The 22,864-nt window shown below is 41.3% G+C and overlaps 1 protein-coding gene across 3 annotated transcripts in view; it reads left to right on the top strand.

The window, feature by feature from the left end:
* The first annotated feature begins 3,722 nt into the window (after positions 1-3,722).
* The window catches only part of elovl5 (ELOVL fatty acid elongase 5), a 112,232-nt gene continuing 93,090 nt past the window's right edge, over positions 3,723-22,864 (top strand). Inside the window, exon 1 of one of the 3 annotated variants that reach the window (XM_048530497.2) lies at positions 3,723-3,918. The gene's annotated coding sequence lies outside the window, so the exon portion shown is untranslated. Of the gene's footprint in view, positions 3,919-19,026; positions 19,239-22,864 lie in introns of those variants that run through there. The other 2 variants (XM_048530494.2, XM_048530496.2) reach the window with 2 other exon arrangements.

Below are 22,864 nucleotides of genomic sequence, written 5' to 3' on the forward strand. Positions count from 1 at the left end.
ATAGGAAGGGTTTAGAGGGATAAATGCCAAATGTTGACAAATGGGACTAGATTAATTTAGAATATCTGGTTGGCATGGATGAGTTGGATCTAAGCGTCTGTTTCTATGACTACGTCACTCACCTAAAAGGGCTGGCTGTAAACTCTAATACCCACATTCTCCGGTGATCTTCTTTTTGAGTGCCTACCAAATGGAAACCCAGAAAAGAGTCAGAGGAGGTATTTACAAACAATTTAAATTGTGAATAAACTGGTTGCTTCCTGTATATGCTAAAGGATGTCCCAGAAAACGTGTTGTCAAGCAGGAAGGATCTGACTACTGGCACAAGGTATAATCTCCGGTAACATTCTAACTGCTGAAGTGTTCCCTGCACAATATTAACTTCTGAGGAATTAAAATCACTTGGGATTCAAAATGATTTTCTCTGCACCCAGTGTCATACCACAAAGCTGTGTTATCATCCTGTGATCCTTGATTGGCAGTTTATTATTCTAAGCTGCAAGTAAATTTCACCCTTTTTCATACAAATGGACTCTGCCAGTTTATTCTTCATAATACACTGAGTGTGCAAATATAATACCTTCAAAGATGAACACTGTTAGTCAATGCAGACACATTAAGGCATGATTTAAGCTTCTGGTTTTGAGTGGGCCTCAGCTAAGCCTAGCTCACAAGTTGATCGAGGCCTAGTAAATCAATTGTTCAAGCAGCAACCCGGCAATATTATTTAGTTTCTTTTCTCCTTTCCATTTCAATGTAGAATCTCCTGTTACGGTGGACCTCAACAGCTCTCTAATGCCAAGTGTCACATTCTAAATGTGCAAGCCTGGGTATCAGCAAGTCATTCAGCCATGGAAGTCATCACAGTTAGACATGATTTCATCTTTATCTAGATCTTCACTGGTTCCCTTTCCTGCCAAAACAATTGGATTTCTTTCTCCCTAGTTTAAATACTCCAATATTTTTAAACACTGGTAGATTTCTTTTTGACTTGATGTGAGTTGATGAGAAGCAGCTGGGGCAGTAAAACAAATTTATTGCCTGTCAGTCAACCAATCACCTTTAACAATTCTGATAGGTTTATAAATGTTTAATATGCTTCAGTGCTAAACATTACATAATCACATACCCATCAAAACAAAGGTGATATAGCATTGAGCAACAAAGTTTAGATCCATGTAATTCCCTAGCTACAAGATACAATGAAAAACATTTTTGCAGACATTGCAATGAAGATGAAAGACTTTTCGCTATTCCCTGTGGAAAGTGGATATCACTGGCTATGCTAGTATTTACTCCCTAACCCTTTATACCCTTGAAAAAGTGGCTCTGATTCACCTGTTTAACTGCTGAAGCCCACATGATATAAGTTACAGATACACCCACAGTGCTGTAAGGAAGGGAGTTCAGAGCTCATGACCCAGTGACACAGGAGGAAAAGTACTATAGTTCCAAACCAATATGATGTGTGACTTGATAGGAACCTACCAGGTGACAGTGTTGTCATGGGTGTCCTTTCTTTGTTCTACATGGTAGAGGTTCTGTTGCTGAACCTTGTGAGTCCCTGCAGTGAATTTTGTTAATGGTTCAGACTACTACTGTTGTCCATCAGTGGATGGAGGGAATATTAAAGATGCTGATGGGATATCAGTCAAACAGGTTTCTTCTTCTGGGAGGATTTTGAAATTACTGCATGTTGTTGGAAACTGTACACATCCATATAAGTAGAGAGTATTCCACCTCACTCCTGACTTGTTACTTGTAGAATATGGGCTGGTTTTAGGGAACCAGGAAGTGAGTTACTCACCACAGTATTGGTCTTGTAGCCACAGTATTTACATTGGCGGGTCCAGTTCAATTTCTGGTCAGCGGTAACCCCCAGATGTAGATAGAGCGAGATTCAGAAATGGTAACACAAATGACCATCAATGTAAAATGCATAAGTTCTCTCTCGTTGGAGATGGCCTTGTCTGGAAATCGTGTGATGCAAATGTCACTTATCACCTCAAGCCTCGTTGTTATCCAGGTCCTACTGCATATGGGACATGCGCTGTTTCAGTATCCAAAGAGTTGGGAATGGTGTTGATCATTTTGTAATCATCAGTGAACATCCTCACTTTAGACCTTTCTCCATGGATACTACACTTATGCAGTCTTACAGAGATATCCTGAGACTGAGGTGAATGATCCTAAACAACCGCAACAATCTTCCTTTGTGCTAGTTATGATACTAATTGGTGGCAGGTTTTGAGAACTTTTCTTTGATTTCTGTTGACTTCAGTTTTGCTGGGGTATCACAATTTGTCAACTGTTGCCTTGACGTTAAAAGCAGTAACCCACCTGCCATCTCTAGGATCCAGCTCTTTTACCTGAAGAGCTTGCCAGTTCCTTCATTAAGCTACACAGGAAACTAAATTTAATTACTTGTAAAAAAAGAAAATGCTTCGTTGTAAATTAAGAAAATTGTTAAATATAAATGGTTATTTATTTCTCTGTGATTACCTTTGTGAGGGATTTATATTTGTTGAGAACTGCATCCAAACGTCGATGTCTGTTATTTGTAAATTGATTCACGTAAAACAGTAATATCTGTCTCTAGTTCCAAAAACTATGAGCAACACACAACACATTTGTTTAATCTGTTCTCAGGTTTATAAATTAAAAATACTTATCACTTAAATGTTTCACCTAATGCCATAACTGTCAGTTAGTAGAATATCAGAAAACTGTTTAAAACTCACAGTTGTACAAAATTATGTTTAATTCATCTATAAGTCTTCTTGGTAGATGAATTCAATTTTTAGTTGTTTAATACAGACCAGCAACCTTGAGAATTTGCAAACTGGTTTACACTGGATCAGCATTAACCAGGGCGGGGCCAGTACGGGGCAGGCATGCAGTTGGCCTTGCAGGTTAAGAAGGGGTTAATCAGTTGGGCTGTCACTCCGAATCCTATCTAACAACCATAATGGAAGTGTGGATGGTGAGACTTAGGCAGATGAATTATAGTACTCCCATGGTTAAATGTCTTGCCCACATTTTTTTGTAAACTTTACGTCTGAAGTAATTGGATATTTGCCAATTTGTTTGCAAAAGAACAGTTGAGAGGTAAACATGCCAAAAATAGAATAAAGAGAAAAATGATATTAGACTATAATAAATATTTATGTTTAACAAGCAGACCTATGCCTGAGAAAGGGACTTATGTGAATAGATATGCTTTCTCTGAGGTACACTTTATTCCAATGTTCCTTTGTTAATTTGAACAAGAAAAGATTTACAGCTTGACAAAGTATGCTCATCCAAACTTTTTCACACCCTTTCTCTTTCTAAATGTACCTTTCAATTATCCTCAACATCTTCAGCAGCTTTTTCCTTTGTTCTGCACTTAATGTTGTTACTGTGCTAAAATTAGAGCCAAATTACAGTTTAGACATCATGTTAATTTATTGTTTCAATTAGAATAACAATTTAAATTTGTTACTTGGTAAATTCAAACTGAAATATCGTTGAAATTTCACACTCGTTTCATTTTAATTACGAATGCTTGTTTGTCACCTGATACATGCAGCTGGTACTTTCAGATCCATCCACTTGGATGTTTATTGTTTTTTAAAAGAACTAAAACATCATGGAAATTCTCAACTTTAATTACGTACACCTAATTCCATTGGGAGTCACACTGTCAGAGTCATTAAGACAGAACAAAAGCTCAGCCAATACTTTTTGTGCTGACCTAAGTAATGAGCTGTGACACAACTTTACTGCATATCATTCTTTACAAGTCTTAACGCATAAAAAAAAATTGGATCTGCTTTTGGCTAAAATTTGAGAGCGTACACAGCAGCGACAAAGATGAGTAATTGAAAGCTTCTCGCTTCAATAATTACTGTTTAATCAATGCTCCAGTGACCTCAGGTATGCATCATTGGTTACTTTCTCTGATGGCAAATCATGCAGGATCAGTACATCGTTGATGCCCTTCAGGAACCGCTGGTATTTATTCAAAGTGGCGATACCAACAGGAATTACCATTTCCTTTGCATCTGTTTTAAACTATGTATGTTTCTGTTAGTTTGGATGGTGCAGTCTGTTGTAGTGTCAGCATTTTGCATGATGAAGCTCCTCAAAGCACCTTGTGTCTCATGTTTCTGGCACAGGTCAGAAATGAGGGACTTCTGGTTGGGCCAGGGGCAAATTAAGCAAAGAAAATGCTGTGGAATTATTATTATTATTATGGCCTGGCATTGGAAAAAGTCTAGCAGCACTGATCTTTGCCTTCTTGCCAAAGAAACACAAAGCAAGGGGCAGAATCAGCCAGTATTTTACAAACATTTCTGCAGTATGCTACACAAGAATATTTAGAAAAAAAGCAAAAGGAGAAAATTGTACTGCTGTTATTTTGGAACATTTTGTTGTTCCAGCTACAGCAGTTCTTCTCAAACATTTTCTTGCTGTGACCTCACTTCAGGTTTTAAAAATTGTTGTGGCTTCCATTAGTGGGAAGTGTTAGAGTAGGAGAACAGCAGTACAGTTGTTATAAATTGCTCAGAGCACATCTCATTTTGAAATGGAACAATGAACAGCCAGTGATCCTGGTACTATTGGCGCCAGTAACATAGGGGAAAAGAAAGATGAGTCCTAAAAGCAGCATGTAGAGCATGAGGAAGCAAGTTAAAAAGTAGGACCTTAGAGGTAGTCATCTCAAATATTGCTAACAGTGCCATATGGTTGTCAGAGTAGCAACAGTAAGATTTTAAAACAAATCCATGGTTGGAAAGCTAGTATGAGGACAGTTTCAGATTCCCGGGGCATTGGTACTGGATCTGGGAAAGGTGGGACCCCTCTAAAAGCTGGAAGAATTGCACTTGTTTTAGGGGGAGTATTTGCGAGTGCAGTTAGGGAAGGTTTAAATTAAAATGATTTTGGGATGAGAACCCTGACAAGGAGGCAGCAAAAGACGTAATGGGAAATGAGAGAAGTGACAGGCAGAGAAATCAAAGGGCAAGAATCAAATAGGGCCATAGTGCAAAATAAGGCAAACAAGATTCAGAATGTTAAAAAGACAAGCTTGAAGGCCTTTGTTTCTTAATGCATGAAGCAATCACTATAAAATGAATGAATTAATCTCGCAAATAGGTGAATTAGGTACAATATAGTTGGGATTATAGAGATGTAGCTCCAGAGTGAGCAGGGAAAGGTACTGAATATCCACTGTTGTTCAGTATATTTAGGAAGGACTAGCAAAAAGGAAAAGGAAGTGGGTAACACTGCTAATTATAGAGTAAATTCACAGAATACTGAGTAAGGATGTTAGCTCTGGTGGAGTAGAATCTGTATGAGTATCACTTTTACACACCAAGGAGTAGAAAACAACAAAGGGGCTTGTATATAGACCCCTAAACTGTAGTGGTAATATTGGGGAAGGGATCAAACAGGAATTTAGGAATTCCAGCAATTAGAGCACAGCTGAAATTATGAACAACTTTACTTTGCATGTAGATTGGGAAAATCAGTAACAATACCACGGAGGAAGAATTCCTGGAGTGTATACGGGATGGTTTTCTGAATGCATGAATTGTTAAACCATCAGACCATCCTATTCTCAGCATTGTGTAGTGAGAAATAAATAATTGGTTCTCTGGTTGTGTGAGACCATTTGGGAAAGACTGAGTATGATCAAATGCTTCATAAAAAAGAAGAGTGATGTCATTGCTTCTGAAACTAGGGTCCTGAATCTAAATAAAGGAAGCTATGGGGCGTGAGCTGGCTATGATAAATGTGGAATGTTTCTTACATTATGGGATTACGGTGGATAAGCAATGGCAAGCATTTAAAGAGGACATGGGGAGAAATGCAACAATTGCTCCAGTCTGACACAAAATAGAATGGTAAAGGTATACCTACGAATACCTTCAAGGGAGATTAAGGGTAGCATCAGACACAAAGAAGGGGCATTCAACTTGACCAAAAAGAAGCAGCAAGATCTGAGAATTTGGAGCAGTCCAATTTTCAACAAAAATGTACAAAAGGATTGATTTAGAGGGGGAAAACAAAATACGAGAGTAATCTTGTGGGACGGACGAACTATTGTAAAAGCTTTCATAGACATGTGAAGGGGACAAAAAAAGTGAAGACAGATACAGATTCCTTTCAGTTAGAAATAGGGGGAATTATAATGGGAAACAAAGATAGGGATCAATTAAATTGATATTTTGATTTTCTGTATTATGCTTGTAAAGAAATGGTGTTGGAGAAATTCGTGAGATTAAAGACCAACCGATTCCTAGAGTCTGATGATCTCCATTAAAACAAAGGATTGTGGAAACTGGAGATCTACAACAAAAACATAAAGTGCTGGAGAAACTCAGCAAGTCTGACAGTGCCCGTGAGAGAAAACAGAGTCAGAAGCTCTGACAAAAGATCATTGGACTTGAAAAGTTATTCTGGTTTTCCCTCCACAGATGATGCCAGACTGTTGAGTTTCTCTAGCACTTTCTGCTTTTGTTCCCAATGATTGACATTCCTGAATACTTAAGGAAGCAGCCCTCGAAATAATAGATGCATTGGTGTTTGTCTTTCAAGATTCCTAAGACTCTGGAACTTCAAATGGATTGAAGGCTTGCAAATGTGATCCCAATGTTTTAAAATAATAAGTAGATTAGATTCCCTACAGTGTGGAAACAGGCCCTTTGGCCTAACAAGTCCACACTGCCTCTTGGATCATCCCACCCAGATCCATCCCCCTACAACCCACACACCCCTGAACACTACAGGCAATTTAGCATGACCGATCCACCTAGCCTGCACACCTTTGGACTGTGGGAGGAAACTGGACCACCTGGAGAAAGCCCACACAGACACGAGGAGAATGTGCAAACTCTGCACAGACAGTTGCCTGAGGCTGCGAACGAACCCGGGTCCCTGGCACTGTGAGGCTGCTGTGCTAACCACTGAGCCACTGTGCTGCCCCATGGTGAGAAAACAGGGAATTATAGACAGGTTAGCCTAACATCAGCATGGGGAAAATACTAGTATCCATTATAAAAGATTTAATAGCAGAACTCTCAGAAAACTGACAGGATTGGGCAGATTCAGCATGCATTTATGAAAGGGAAATCATGTTTGAAAAATCTACTGGAATTGTTGAAATATGTGATTTGTAACATTGGTAAGGGGAGCCAATAGATATGGTATATGAGGACTTTTAGAAAGGTTTTGATGAGACCCCACATCGAAGAGATTAGCATGTAAAATTAATATGCCTGAGATGGGAGTAGACTACTGACATGGATAGAGAACTGGTCAGCAGACAGGAAACAAGAGCATGTGTTAATGGATCTTTTCCTGAGTGGCAAGCAATGACTTGGTACACAAGGATCAGTGCTTGGCCTTCAGATATTCACAATATATGGATGATTTAGATACGAGAACTAAATGTAAAATCTCCAAGCTTGCGAAGGTGGACTGTGAGGAGGATTCAGAGATGTTACAGAGTGATTTCACAAGTTGACTGAGTGGGCAAATAAGTGGCAGATGAAGTTTAAAGTGTATAAATGTGAGGTAACAAAGTGTGAAGCTGGATGAACACAGCAGGCCCAGCAGCATCTCAGGAGCACAAAAGCTGACATTTCGGGCCTAGACCCTTCTTCAGAAAAGGGGGATGGGGAGAGGATTCTGAAATAAATAGGGAGAGAGGGGGAGGCGGACCGAAGATGGATAGAGGAGAAGATAGGTGGAGAGGACAGTATAGGTGGGGAGGTAGGGAGGGGATAGATCAGTCTGGGGAGGACGGACAGGTCAAGGGGGTGGGACGAGGTTAGTAGTTAGGAAATGGAGGTGCAGCTTGAGGTGGGAGGAGGGGATAGGAGAAAGGAAGAACAGGTTAGGGAGCCTGGTACGAACTGGGCTGGTTTTGGGATGGGGGGGAGGGGAGATTTTGAAACTGGGAAATCCACATTGATACCATTGGGCTGCAGGGTTCCCAAGCGGAATATGAGTTGCTGTTCCTGCAACCTACGGATGGCATCATTGTGGCACTGCAGGAGGCCCATGATGGACATGTCGTCTAAGGAAGGGGAGGGGGAGTTAAAATGGTTCACGACTGGGAGATGCAGTTGTTTATTGCGAACCAAGTGGAGGTGTTTTGCAAAGCAGTCCCCAAGCCTCCGCTTGGTTTCCCCAATGTAGAGGAAGCTACACCGGGTACAGCGGATGCAGTATACCACATTGGAGATGTGCAGGTGAGCGTCTGCTTGATGTGGAAAGTCATCTTGGGGCCTGGGATGGGGGTGAGGGAGGTGGTGTGGGGGCAAGTGTAGCACTTCCTGCGGTTGCAGGGGAAGGTGCTGGGTGTGGTGGGGTTGGAGGGGAGTGTGGAGCGGACAAGGGAGTCACGGAGAGAGTCGTCTCTCCAGAAAGCAGACAAGGGTGGGGATGGAAAAATGTTTTTAGTGGTGGGGTCGGATTGTAGACGGCGGAAGTGTCGGAGGATGATGCATTGTATCCGGAGGTTGGTGGGGTGGTATGTGAGGACTAGGGGGATTCTCTTTTCGCGGTTATTGCAGGGGCGGGGTGTGAGGGATGAGTTGCGGGAAATGCGGGAGACACGGCCGAGGGTGTTCTCGACCACTGCTGGGGGAATGTTGCGGTCCTTGAAGAACAAGGACATCTGGGAGTGAAATGTCTCATCCTGGGAGCAGATGCGGTGGGGGCGAAGGAATTGGGAATAGCGGATGGAATTTTTGCAGGAAGGTGGGTGGGAGGAGGTGTATTCTAGGTAGCTGTGGGAGTCGGTGGACTTATCTCTATAAATGTGAAGATATCCACTTTGGTAGCAAAAACAGTCAGGTAGATTATTATCTGAGTGGCAAAAGATTAGGAAAGGGGGGAGGTACAAACAGACCCACGTACCTTATAAACTGGTTGCTGAAAGTAAGCATGCAGGTGTAACAGGGCGGTGAAGAAGGCAAATTAGATGTTGACCTCCATAGCAAGACGATTTGAGTACAGGAGCAGGGATGTCTTGTCGCATTGCACGATGCTTTAGTGAGACCACATCTGGAATATTGTGTGCAGTTTTGGTCTCTTTATCTGTCGAAGGATGTTCGGGTTCTGGAGGGAGTGCAACAAAAGTTTGCCAGTCTGATTCCTGGGATGGCTGGTTTGATACATGAGGAGAAACTAGTCTAGATTCACTGGAGTTCAGAAGAATTAGTGGAATCTATAAAAAAAACTCCAAAAAAAAATACTAATAGTACTAGTCAAGGTAAATGCAGAAAGGATGTTTCCGATGATCAGGGAGTCCATGTATAGGGGTCACAATCTAAAGACATGGAGTAGGCCATTTAGGACTGAGATGAGGAGAAATTTCTTCACCCAGAGAGGAGTGAACTTGTGGAATTCTCTACCAAAACATTGGTTAAGCCAAAACATTGAATGTTTTCAAGTAGGTGTTAGATATAGTTCTTAGGGCTAAAGGGATCAAAAGCTATGGGGAGAAAGAGGGAACAGGGTATTGAGTTGGATGATCAGTCATGATGATACTGAATGGAGGACTAGGCTCAATGGGCTGAATGGTCTACTCCTTGCTCCTATTTTCTGTGTTTTTGGAGTCCTACAGCAGCCCTTGCTGCCTCAGAGCTTTTATCCCCAATATTTCAGTTTTTGACTCCTCTTGGCATCCAACATTGACCCCCACTTTGGGGAAAGCCTGAAACATGGACAAGTGCTTATCTTGCTACAAAGCAGACAGCTATAAAGTCAAGTGTAGTTCCAGGCTAATGACAGGACTGAAATTTGCAGCAAGTTTGGAATTAATTTTGATTGGGTGAATAATTGGGGTGTAGGTGCTTACTGTGATTTTTTTCAAATTACAATGGTGAATAAATTGAGTGTAATATTGTTTTGAAGAATGAAACAGGAATTGGGGAATTAAACAAATTCAAGACAGGATGCAACAATTACCTTCTGGCCTTGGGGTAATTGTTATAGAATTGATATAGCTTCTGCAGATTCCAGATAAGTTTATCGGTCCACAATGTAATTTGTGATATAATTGGAGCTATATTATATAATTGATAAACTAAACAATAATATGTTCACTTTACCTGTTCAGAAGTGGATCTGAATCTAATTTTGTCCCAACAAAAATGTTACTTCAGCCTTGAAATTTAATCATAGCTCTCTGCTGATTTTAAGCATGCAAATGTGGCACTGGGCAGTCTTAATAATTGGTGGCTGTCGTTTTGTATGACACTGGGGAGCAAATAAGGAAAAGTAGCAGCTGTTATTTGCAGTATAGTATTATATGAATCTATCTATCTTACTGTAATGTTAGAGAGACACAGAATGGACAGTTATATTTATTGTGCGATGCTGCTAATATTTCTAAAGTTGTTGAACTGTCTTGGTTCTTTTCATGATGCCTTTATCCCTCCAATCACTCATAGCTTTACATTCCACTATTTTCCTGTTATAAGGTTCATCCCTGGATGCTTAGAATCAAGCCCTTCTGCTTCATAACCAGCCTAATCAGTCATCACCAAATTTGTCTTGATCACTACATTTGCTTCTCATTACCCAAGTTTTCCTATGGCTCCAGTACCATCCTTAAAGTCAAGGAAAATCCTTAGGTTCTCACAACTTCCTTCCCATAACATCTTCCTCTGTCCCTCATCATCACATTGAATATCAAGTTTTCGTCACTATGTTCTTCAACTCCTTCTCCATCCAAGTGACAATTCCGTATCACTCTTCATCTTTTCATACTTTTGCCAACTTACTTCTTCACCAGAGATCTAACTTTTCTTCTTCAAAAATTCCCCCAAACTAACTTAACCATTCTTGCTTTGTCCAGTCAAAACTGAGATCATAAATAGCTTCCTCTGCATTGGCATGCTTTCTCCTGCTTCAAATGTATTACGATTAATCCTACCATCTAAAAATGGTTCCTTGATTTCTCTTCACTCTGTAACTGTCGCACTATATCTAATTGCCGTTTTCCCTCTGAATTCTTTAAGTGTTTTATTACCACTGAACTCTGCAATAACCAACCCAAGTCCCTTTTCAAACTTTTCATTTTGGCATCTTTTGCAGGCTGCCTTAGTCGACATCCCCAGTTTTATCCACTGTGTGTTTTCCTTTCTGCCCCTCCATTTGACAGCTGACCCTTCAACTCTCCACCGCTGCCTTTCTTCACTAGCGCACATCCTTGAGACTGCCAGCTCAAGGCTAGTCTCATCTATCTCTGCATAACCACTGCATTCCCAGCTGTAGTTTCTCCTCTTGGTTCAATGCATTGAGCTCTGCTTGTTAAGAATAGCCAGAGGAATATGTTGTTTGATTTGAACAGTCATTTATTGGGATTTAATGAACACATACCTAGCATAGGCATGACAGTGAAATTCATACCCAATGTTATGAATTGTGTAGAGGGCAGAATATCTCTATACACAAAGTTGTGAGGAAGGGTCACCGGACCCAAAACATTAACTCAGTTTTTTCCTTCACAGATGCTGCCAGACCTGCCGAGCTTCTCCAGTAACTTTGTTTTTGTTCCTGATTTACAGCATCCACAGTTCTTTCGGTTTTCATAGAATATCTTTATAGGCTGACAGCAGCACTCTGTTAGTGGAAAACATCTTTTATATCTCCTTTCCATCATAGTATTGTAAAATGGCTTTCTTCATCTATTCAAACTGTTGGGATACTTTACCCTTCCAAGATAAATTGAAATAGGGAAGGAACTTTTCAGGTCTGAGAGTGACAGCCTTTGGTTCATTTGTAACTTTACAAGATGCACGATGAACAATAGTCTGCTCTGGATAGTCACTGTCCTGCAACATTATTGTGATGTGCTTTGTTTCTGCATTGAATTTGCAAGGTGAACAAATGGTTAAAAAGACTAACTGTTGCCAATGGCAATATCAAGCACTTTATAATTCACAGGGGTAAAGGTTTCATTTTGGATGCAATCAGCAATTTAGAAACAAATTCCTTCCAAAATTGTGCCACTCTTGATGGAAACATTTTTCTGTTTTGCGTTTCCACTTAATTGCACATCATAGGACACAATGGAACTGTAGGGCAGCATAGTGGCTCAGTGATTAGCACTGTTACCTCACAGAGCAAGGGACCTGGGTTTGATTCCAGCTGCAGGTGATTGTGTGGAGTTTGTACATTCTCCCTGCGTCTGCATGGGTTTCCTCCGGGTGCTCCTGTTTCCTTCTGAAGTCTAAAGATTTGCAGGTTAGGTGGATTAGCCACACTATATGTCTCACAGTGTCCAGAGATGTGCAGGTGACCTGAATTAAATTTAGGAAATGTAGGCTTATTGGTAGGGGAATGGATCTGGATGGGATGCTCTTTGGAGGGTCATTGTGGACTCAATGGCTGAATGGCCTTATTCCCACTGTAAGGATTCGAGATATATATTAGGCAAGAGAACAAACAACAGGGTAATTTGATTTGACCTGCTTGTGTCACCAATTAACTCTGTTTGAAGCCACAATATTTCAGAAAATTTTCTACAGTTAACATCTTAAAACATGAGGTACGAATGACAAAGAATATGCATGACACCTCCTTGTGATGCTCCTCTATTTGTGACTTGACAAAAGTTTAAAAAAATCTAAGTAATCTGCTTGGCTCTAACAACCTCCAAATTTACAACTCAATTGATCAAATTGTTTGATAACCGCTAACGGCCAATGGTGGACAATTAAAGATTTATTGGTTTGCACATATGTTAACCAGATCCTGCAGAAACACCAACTTGTGCAAACATTTCACATCTTATCCAGCAAAACATTTATTTGGCCCCTTACTGTCACACTTGCACGTAGTGATTGTAAATTTGATTTGTCAGCTAAAATAAGTAAAGAACTTGCCTTATTGAAGGTCAGTCTGTGGGCTGGTGGACCTATTCATTACAAGGTTACTGGGCTTTTACTTAAGAATTCTCTGTGTTTTCTGAAGGGACATGTGTTTAACTTAAGTGCTATAACACAGCAGGAGATGGACTAATTTGTCAAACAAAATGTGGCTGACCACAGGTTAATGTTGCATAAATATCATGCGGTTGATTAGATGACACAAAGGCTGCAAGGGACAAACATTTATGAATGGCCTGGTAGGCTAGCCTGAGGTCAAGGTTTGTTATAACTGAGAGGCAAGCCTCTTTCCTGAGAAAACAGGAAGATGTCAATCGATCATGTTTGGATGTAATACACTTGTATACACTTTGCCCATGGTCAACCAATCAACAGCAGAAGACTGGGTCGTGTCAAGGATTGATCACGCAGGCTGTTTGATTGGAAAGGAGAATAAGAGAACGTGTCTCAGAGTGTTGTCAGCCAGCTCAGGGACAGAAGTCATCTGATCAATGACTGGGGGTTGTAGCGGAGCAGGGTGATCACCTGTTTCAGTCTGATCTTTAGACAAGTGCATGTAAACAGGCCACTTGTGATCATGTATAACTTCATGACATATTTATATTGCAGTGTTTTAAAGCATGTCTTGCTTCAATAAAAAAAATTAGGTATAGCCTGTCATTGGGACAGACTTGGGTTATTGATATCCAGAGTAAATCTAGTCCAGGGAAGGTAGGAATAAAAGCCTACACCCTCCACAAACACTACTACCTCCACACTCTTCCACACACTGAATTAGAATTGTCATCTTTGTTTACGAATCTCTTCAAGGCCTGGTTCCATATCACTTGTGCAACTTCCTCCAATGTATCCCAAACATGCTTTTCTCCTTTCCAGTATGGTCTTCTGTTTCTATCCACTGGCATAGTGCCTCCATCTTGCTGTATGCAAGTTGCTGCTATATTTGCCCATAAAGAAACAATGTAAAACTTCAAGAGTAATAATTTGGTTTCAAAGTGTTTTGGGATGTTCAAAAGATGGCAGAATCCAAATTGAAACAAGGTCTTTTATTTGATGATGCTAATACTAGAATGGCTGAGAGATGTCCATTTTCCCTGCTGCCTTGATTCTGTCCCTAACCAGATAAAAACATCACTTGCTACTTTGGATGATGGGTATTTTACTCTCTTCAACTTTGCTGCGGTAACAGAAAGCAAGTGAATCTTATTTGAAGATAAAACAATCCTTTACTCTCTATTGGTATTTTAAGGAAAAAAGTTAAAAAGTTTAATTGATTCAGAGGACAAAGTAGAACAAAGAACACTGCAGCACAGGAACAGGGCCTTCGGCCCTCCAAGCCTGCACCAACACATTTTATCTTTCCATACTAAAACTGCCCTCACTTACAGGATTCATACTCCACTGTTCCTTCCTATTCATGTATTCGTCCAGGTGCTTCTTGAATGTTGCCATTGCGTCTGCTGCCACCACCTCCTCTGGCAGCATGTTCCAAGTGCTCACCAGCCTTTCTGTGAAAAACGTGCCTTGCACATCTCTTTTAAACTACTTCCCCTTGCACCTTGAACCTGTGACTCCTAGTAATTGACCCCTGCACTCTGAGAAAAAGCATGATACTTTCCACTTCATCCATGCCATTCACAATCTTCTAAACTTCTATCAGGTCACCCATGCAAGCTCCTGCATTCCAGTGAAAACAAACCCAGTCTATCCAACCTTTCTTCATAGTTCAAATTCCCCATACTGGACAACATCCTGGTAAACTTTTCTGTACCCTTTCCAAAGCATCCATATCGTTCGGGCAGTGCGGTGCCTAGAACTGTGCATAATATTCCAAGTGTGGCCTAACTGAAGTTCTATAATGCTGCAGCATAACTTGTCTATCCTTATACTCAATGCCCCTTCCACTGAAGACAAGTATTGCTATAGGACTTTTTTACTACCTTATCTACCTGTGTTGCTGCCTTCGGTGATCTGTGGACCTGCACACCCAGGTCCATCTGCATGTCAATACTCCTAAGGGTTCCACTATTCACCGTAATACGTTTTAGTCATCTTCACTTGTTTTCCTTCATCGGATATAAAATAGAATCTAAAAATAACCCAGATCTCAAGTTTAATTATTCATACCTGACCTTAACTATGGCAAGAAGGTGAAAGGGAACTTACGTAAGGCCAATGCTTTGTAAACCTACTGCCTTCTGGCATATCCCGATCTTATTCAGCTGTTGTGAATCAGTATGTGGGAAACTTGCAGGAGGAGACAGGATCAATTTCAAATATGTATATCAGGTCTGAAATATCATCAGGACCTAAACTCCAATGTCAACCAATATTATTGGGAGTGTGTGGGCATGGAATTGTTGCCCTTCACCCATTAAAGCTGTTAGAAGTCAGGTCTTCTGCTAGCAAAGGTACAGGAGGTAAATTTTAAAATTTTATTTTTGATTTCCCTGTAAGTCAGAAGGGCACCTCTAGGCCTCTCGCAGATGCTTTGGGCCCTACTTGCTCTGTAAGGATCTTTAGCAAAGAGGTTTGTGAGCCTTCAGTAAACTGAATTACTTCAGTTTAGAGGGCATTTGGCTTGGCCTGACCTGACTCTCTGTCAGGAACTAATATGGCATTAAATGGTTAAAAAGTGGAAGAAAGCAATTTTATGGCTATGGGATGAGGGGAAATTTCTGATCAATAAAGTTGGAGGTAGCGTGGAGGCATAAAGAGGCGTGTCAAATAGTACTCTTGCAACCTTCAGGACTAATTACTTTGCCCAGTAAGAAAGTGTCAACTGATAATGTGTGATTGAGGAAAACCAGGCACTTGGGACTTGAAAGATCAGGCCAATTACAGGGTATCTTCCAGGCACATTGCAATGTGAGGGTTGGAAAACGCACAGCACAGGATGAAGGAAGAGAGTTGGAGAGGGTGAGTTCAACATCAAATCAGAGGCAGAGTGAGAAATAATGAGAAAGAAAGGTTAGATTAAGGGAGATAAAATGATGAAACAGAAAGAACATATAGGAAAGAATACAAATTGGATTTTAAAAAATACCCGTTTTAAAATCTCCACAAATAATTTGGAGCTTGAGGGCTTTCAGAGAAAGTTTTCCAGACTAATCCTTGGAATGGAGCTACTGTCCTGTAAGGAAATGTTGGGCAGCCTAGACTTGTATTTTCTGGAGTTTAGAAGATTAAGAGGTGATTAGTTTGAGACATGAAACAAACTGAGGGCTCTTGACAGAGTAGATTTGGAGAATCTAGAACTAGAGGCCAAAATTGAAAAATCAGGGGCTCCCATTTAAAACAGAGGTTAGGTGAGGAATTTTCTCTCAGAGTTGTGGATCTTTGGAACTCTTTTCCTGAAAAGCTGGTGGAATCAGAGTATATGGACATTTTTAAGGCAAAGGTAGATGGATTCTTATCAAGCAGGGTGTTGGGGCTGTATTAGAGGTATGTCAGGAATGCAGATTTGAGATGACAACCAGATCAGCTATGATCTTATTGAGTGGTAGAGCAGGCTTGATGGGCCAAATGGACTAGCTGTGTGTCTGATTCATAAGTTCAGATGTAACTCCAGAGTTAAATTTCAGTCTCATTGAGGGTTATTGGCAATCATTAAACTTATCACACCATTGAAATGGTACTTGTAATTACTCTCCTAAATACCAGCAGTGATTTCATAGTTCATCAACTCCACAACATTCAGAACATGTCGATACTGTTTTCGTAAAGACTGTAGCAGAGGGATGCAATATGGACAGCACTTTCTAGAGATTTGCATTGAACTATGTGATATTCCCCTCAATTAAAGTCACTGTAATGTCTATAAGTACATAATGGCAAATATTTTCATTGCTAAGTTGTTATTTTGTCTCCAGAAACCCATCCATTCCCAATAAGGCTGATTCCTGGGATAATGGAATTGAATTATTAAGGATGTCTGAACATGTTGGGCCCTTATTCATTAGGATTTTAAAAAATGAGGGGTATTCTATTGAAACATACATGAGTCTGAGGGGGTTTGACAGGGTAGGTGTTGAGATTCTTCCACTCGTGGGGAGTTATAGTTCCAGGATAATTTGAAACATTTGAAACTGAGATGTAAAGGGATTTCTTTTCCTAGTGGGCAGTGGAAAGCTGGAATTCTCTATGGCAGAGAGTTGTGGATGCTAGATTGCTGAAAGTATTTAAAGAAGAGGTAGAACTTTGAAATATCAGGGATCAAAGTCTCAGTGCCGCTGCCACAAAAGATGATTGAGGCCTGGGGCAGATTGGCCATGATCTTATGGTATGGCACAATAATCTTGAGGGGCTAAATTGCCTACTCCTGTTCCTATTTTTTATGTTCTTATGTCTATAAAGTGTCTCCACTAGGGGTATCAAAATATCATTGTACGTTTATTGTCATATGTTAGCAGAAGAATAATTTCCTTAAGTATTTTTATCATACAAGTGGAGACCTCAATTACCAGTTTAAGAGCAGGATCAGGGATCCAATATTAGTTTATTTAAGCCAGTGGGATCTCTCAGTTAGGGCCATGATGTTTTGGTACAGGTGGGAATTTTAAATGGGGAACAACAAACAACCACACAGGCACTTGGATCAAATAAAATGCACTAGATCAAGTTGTGAGGACAGAACATATAAATTAGAACTGTTTTCTCTCCAATTCAGAAGGTTAAGAGATGATCTGATCGAAGTTTTCAAGAAATTAATGGGAAATTGGTGAGGGATTCCAGAAGTAGGGGCAGAGTCTGAGAATTACAGCCAGACCATTCAGGAAAAATGTTAGGAAGCGCTTCTCCATACAAAGGATGGTAGATGTCTGGAACTCTCATCCACAAATGGCATGCTGGATCAATTACTAATTTTGAGTTTGAGATAGATAATGTTTTGTTAAGCAAAGGTGTTGGGCCTAAGGGCCTGTTTCCACACTGTAGGGATTCTATGATTCTACGATTAAGGAATACGGGCCAACAACAGGTTTAAGGAATTAGGTCACTATCAGCCACGGCCTCACTGAATGATGGAAAATTCCTGAGGGGCTGAATGGTCTACTCCACATCCTATGTGATATAGAATTTATTTTTTAAAAACTTTGTCCATGTCCTCCGTCTTGACGCCAGAGCACAGATTCAGTACTTACACTTGCCCTCCCTAGCTGGTTTTTGTGCTGTAGCGCTGCTGTTCCCGCCCCTCTCTCGGTGCAGTTTCACCGAATGCTGATTGGAGCCAGGAGCCGCCAGATGAGTGGCGTGAGCAGGGCTGAGCTCCGGAGAGGAGGAAAGAGAGCGGAGCATTATATTGACAGCGACTTGCTAGCAGTGCTCAATGTGCAACAGCTTGGCTATCGGTACGTTTGTGCACATTGAGAGAATGCACACATACATTTATACAAGTATTAAAAGCATTGAACACCAGAAGTAAAAGAAAATAAAACCCTGCATTTCGCAATCAATCCATGCATTCACGGCTGAATTATGTTGAAGCAGGATTTTTTTTGTTAACAATACAAACTCAGGAAATGACTTAAGATGCATGTGCAAACGGTCGGATAAAACAAATCGTGCACGGGTGCTGTTTGGAGTGGTTTGGCATATATTTTTATTATGTGGGGAAGATACAATTGAACCAGGTTTTTCCCGACTATAGCGTTCGGGTACCCTCCCCTCCGCCGGGTTTAGGGACTCCGTCTGCCTCTTCTCCAGCTCCAGAGAAGGGGAAACAGCAAGAGACAGACAGATATGGAGAGTAAGGATTAAAGAAGAGGAGGTGGGGGTGGGGTGGAGGAGGGGTGATGGGGGTGGAGAGGTGGGAGCGGGGGGAGGGGATGGAGCGGAGGTGGTGGGGAAAGGAGGCAAGACGTGGGGTTGGGGGGAAGGAAGAGTCGGGGGAAGGGCAGGAAGCGGTGGGAGGGAGGTAAGAGGGGAAAGGGGGAGAGGCAAGGTGGGGAAGAGGAGCGGAGTGCAGGGGGGCAGTGCAAGCTGGAAGGGGGAGAGGTGGGTGGGATTGAGAGGGAGCGGGGGGAGGAGGGAAAGGTGAGGGTATTGGGGGGCGAGGTTCATGGGGAAGGGGAGGGGGTGGTATGACTATCTGTGTGTGATATGACGTTGCCAGGAATATAAAGCTTTCCTTTGCTGCGCCTGGTTCAGTCTCCCCCCTCTTCCTGTCTCCGTCTATGTGTGTGTCTGCAGTGGATTGTCAGACTGCGAGAGGGAGCTAACTCCACTCTGAGAATAGCAGCAGCAGCAGCAGGAGGAGGAGCTTTTGCTTTTTTTTTCCACTTCGACTGTCAGGATTTTTATTTTTCACGAGGTGAGTGAGGAGGCATTGCTGCATTAACCGTTCTTGTGAGTTCAGCCACTGAATACCGTATATCAGGCAATATTAGACAATAGTTAGAAACGTGTATAAAATGCTATGTGCTGTTCTACAAAAGGTGGGAGCATTGCAAATTGCAGTTCGGCAATGACAGGCTGGGCGAACTCTGTGTATAATGAACCCGGGCAGCCTGCAATTTCCAGCAGGGCACAAATGCTTTATATATTTTGCATTTCAAACGTAGGAGCAAGTCGATGTGGTTTTGGATCTGCACTTTGTTTTGCGCCTAGAGCAAGGGGAGTTTTTTTTCCCACAAGCCTTGCTTGCACTGATCGAGCACAAAGCAGTGCTTCTGTAATATACATCTTTTCTTTTGTTACTCTGTTGGAGAGGAGCACTTTGCATCTTTTCCCCTCAGGGCGTGCTCTCTCCCACTTCTTCAGTTACAGTCCTTTTGATGGCTGCTGTTGGTTTTGAGATTGAACACCTAAAGCTTAGTTTGGCATCAATTAATGTTACGGAGTTCGCTACATATATGGACGGGGTGGGTGGAGGGGAGAACTGCAAAAAAATGGTAAATTAAGGGCCAGCGAAAGGTATGTGAAGAGTTGTGAAAATAAGATGCAACGGTGTGTGAGTGCTGTGCAGAAATTTTGTTCCAACATGATGTGAAGAGTAGCAAAGTTTCAACTCTTTCTCAAGGACGTCCGGAGTATTGGCGTTCCTCCCTCGGTAACTAGACATTTCTCATCCAAATTACATGCTTAAAATGTGCCAAGGTTGGTCTCTTTCAGGGTTGAAACTTTGTTTTGGTGCAGGCAAGTGTATTTTAAAAATCATTGGAGGCATTAATCAGTGAAGCTGGTCTGACCTGACCTCAGATATTGAGGAAATTCTGGGATTGTCAGGAACAGTTAATAATCGATGATTATTATGTATGAAACAACCCAAGTGTCAAAAAGTTTTAGTTCTGACAACCAGTTGAATACAAATCGGAAACAACTAGCCCTGAGCTCTGTTACGAATGAGAAACAATTTCTCTTTCAGTAGTTTTCTGAACATTTGTGTACCCCTCCAAAATCACTTTTGATTAAGTTTGTGTTCATTTTCTGTTACTGTTCCAGTTCAACTTTCAGTCCATTTCTTTGCATTAGTATTCTGGAACACTGTTGGAGTTGTAAATATTGCTAAAATGAATATTTAATGTGTTCAGAACTTTCTCTCCTTGTACTTAAGAGTCAATGAAATGCTATTTATCGCAGGACCTGATCAAAAATGTTATCTGAACAAATGGAAGTATTGATTTTCTTTCCCCTAAGATGCACTCGTAATCGAAAGACTAATTATAGATCATAGAATCCTGACAGAGCAAACAGAGGTAATTCAGCCCATTGTTTCTGCACCAATCCTCCAAGGAGCATCCCACCCCGAACCAACCTCTCCCACCCCAGTCTTCGGCGCCAAGCCTCAGAAAATAAAGCAGTTCAGTTCGGTACACTCTTTGCTTGTTCAGAACAAGTATACATCAGGATTTGACTTTCTTTATAGTTACAATAAACCCAAAGGCATTTCTTAATTACGCAAGGTACTATTAACATGTATTTGAGGCACCTGGAAGGCCCGATGACTGAACGGAACCCCATTTAACTTCAGGAAGACCTCAGGCAGTGGTCATTTCCCACTGCACCGTAGCGGCAGCTGCCCAAAGCTTTAGTGCATCACTCAGCACATAGTCCTGGACTTTGGAATGTGCCAGTCATGACATTCGGTTAAGGCCAACTCCTTGCTCTGGAAGACCAACAAGTTTCAGGCAGACCAAAGAACGTCGACAAAAACCACTGCATCTCTCTCCAGACTTCTTTGGTAAAGACACATTCCAGGAAGAGATGTGCGACAGTGTCATTCTCCCACCCCCCCCCCCCCCACCAACCAATTCAAGGGCAGCTTGCAGTACAGTGCAGAGAATACATGAAGGATCTCACAGGTAGTGCCCTTCTCACTACCAGCCAGACAACGTCTTGGTGCCCATTAGAAAGTTCTGGTGATGAGGCATTCTGCCAAATAGACTGATCAAAGAAACAGTGCAATGCAGATGCCTTGGACCTCTCAGTTTAACATCAACCTTGGGGAAGTTACTGGAATCCTGTCATCACAGACAGGATGATTGACTACATTGACAACGACAAGCTAGCCAAAAAAGGCCAGCACAGTGTAGATTATGCAGCACCAATCCAAGATCTTTTTGAAGAGTTTATCATCTTGGTGAATGGGGAAATGCCTATAGATAAAACCTGTGCTAGAATTTAATAGGCATGTTCTTCATAAGAGATCATCATTGGAACTAGAAGCACAAGAAGTTGGAGGTAACTCCGACAGAAGTTAGTAGTTGGTCAGGACAGGCAGAAGCAAGCCAGCAGTCCTCCCCAGTGATCGGTGATGAAGCATCAGATTTTTATTATAGAAAGCAATGAAGTGGATGAGGAAATAGAATTAGAAGTAAGCATTAGATTTTATTGTCACGCATACTCAAATATTGGAATACCAGAGTGCAATGAAAAGTGTATGAAGTAGAAATAGTTGCATATCTAAGTTTTCTGAGTTAGGAGAGACATTAAATAGTGTTCACAGGAGTAGATTGGCCTACAATTATTGGTCAGTAGTGGGCACAAATACTGGACTGGTACACAAATATTGGACATGTTCCCAAACACTGGACAGGTTCACACATACTGGACCGGTTCACAAATATCAGACCGGTGCCCAGAGCCATCAAAAAAAGGTTGAACATTGATCTTTAACTTAATGGGCTACAGTGGATTAGAAACTATGTTGCAATTATACAGACCTTGAAGATTTCACTTGAAGTACTGTATTCATTATTAGTTGTCGTGCTTCAGAACCGATTATATAGGCCTTTAGAGTGAGTGCATTATAGATTTACCAGCATGTTACTAATCCGGGTTAGATTATGAGGACAGACTCATAAGTGTGGCTTGAATTGCCTTTAGGTTAGAAGGTTTAGGGGTGATCTAATCAGCAGTGTTTAAATAGTAAAAAGAATTCAGTATAGTACACCCTGAGAAAGGGGAATTCAAAACAAAGGGCACAAATTAAAATTAGATCCACCTCAAATTGGAATGAAATTGAGGAAGCATTTTTTAATGCATAGCTTATAAGTAAGTGGGAACTGCCACCCCCGAAGAAACAAACTTTTGACTTAATTTAAATTTTCAAGACAGTTTGATCGTGTTTGTTTCTTTGGCAGAGATATTCAGGCTTAAGGATCAAAGATTAAAAACCTGGAGTTGAAATGTAGTTTAATCCTGACTTTAGGAAAAAACAGAACAGGCTTGAGATAATGGGAACTGCAGATGCTGGAGATACCAAGATATTAAAATGTGAGGCTGGATGAACACAGCAGGCCAAGCAGCATCTCAGGAGCACAAAAGCTGACGTTTCGGGCCTAGACCCTTCATCAGAGAGGGGGATGGGGGGAGGGAACTGGAATAAATAGGGAGAGAGGGGGAGGCGGACCGAAGATGGAGAGTAAAGAAGATAGGTGGACAAGAGAGTTGCAATGGGAGAGAGATTCCCTGAGGTTGGTCCGGAGGGAGGAGGGTAACTTCTTCAGGTTAGGCATCCCTGGAAGAGGCTT

Source organism: Stegostoma tigrinum, chromosome 4 (assembly GCF_030684315.1).
Source record: "Stegostoma tigrinum isolate sSteTig4 chromosome 4, sSteTig4.hap1, whole genome shotgun sequence".
Lineage (NCBI taxonomy): Eukaryota > Metazoa > Chordata > Chondrichthyes > Orectolobiformes > Stegostomatidae > Stegostoma > Stegostoma tigrinum.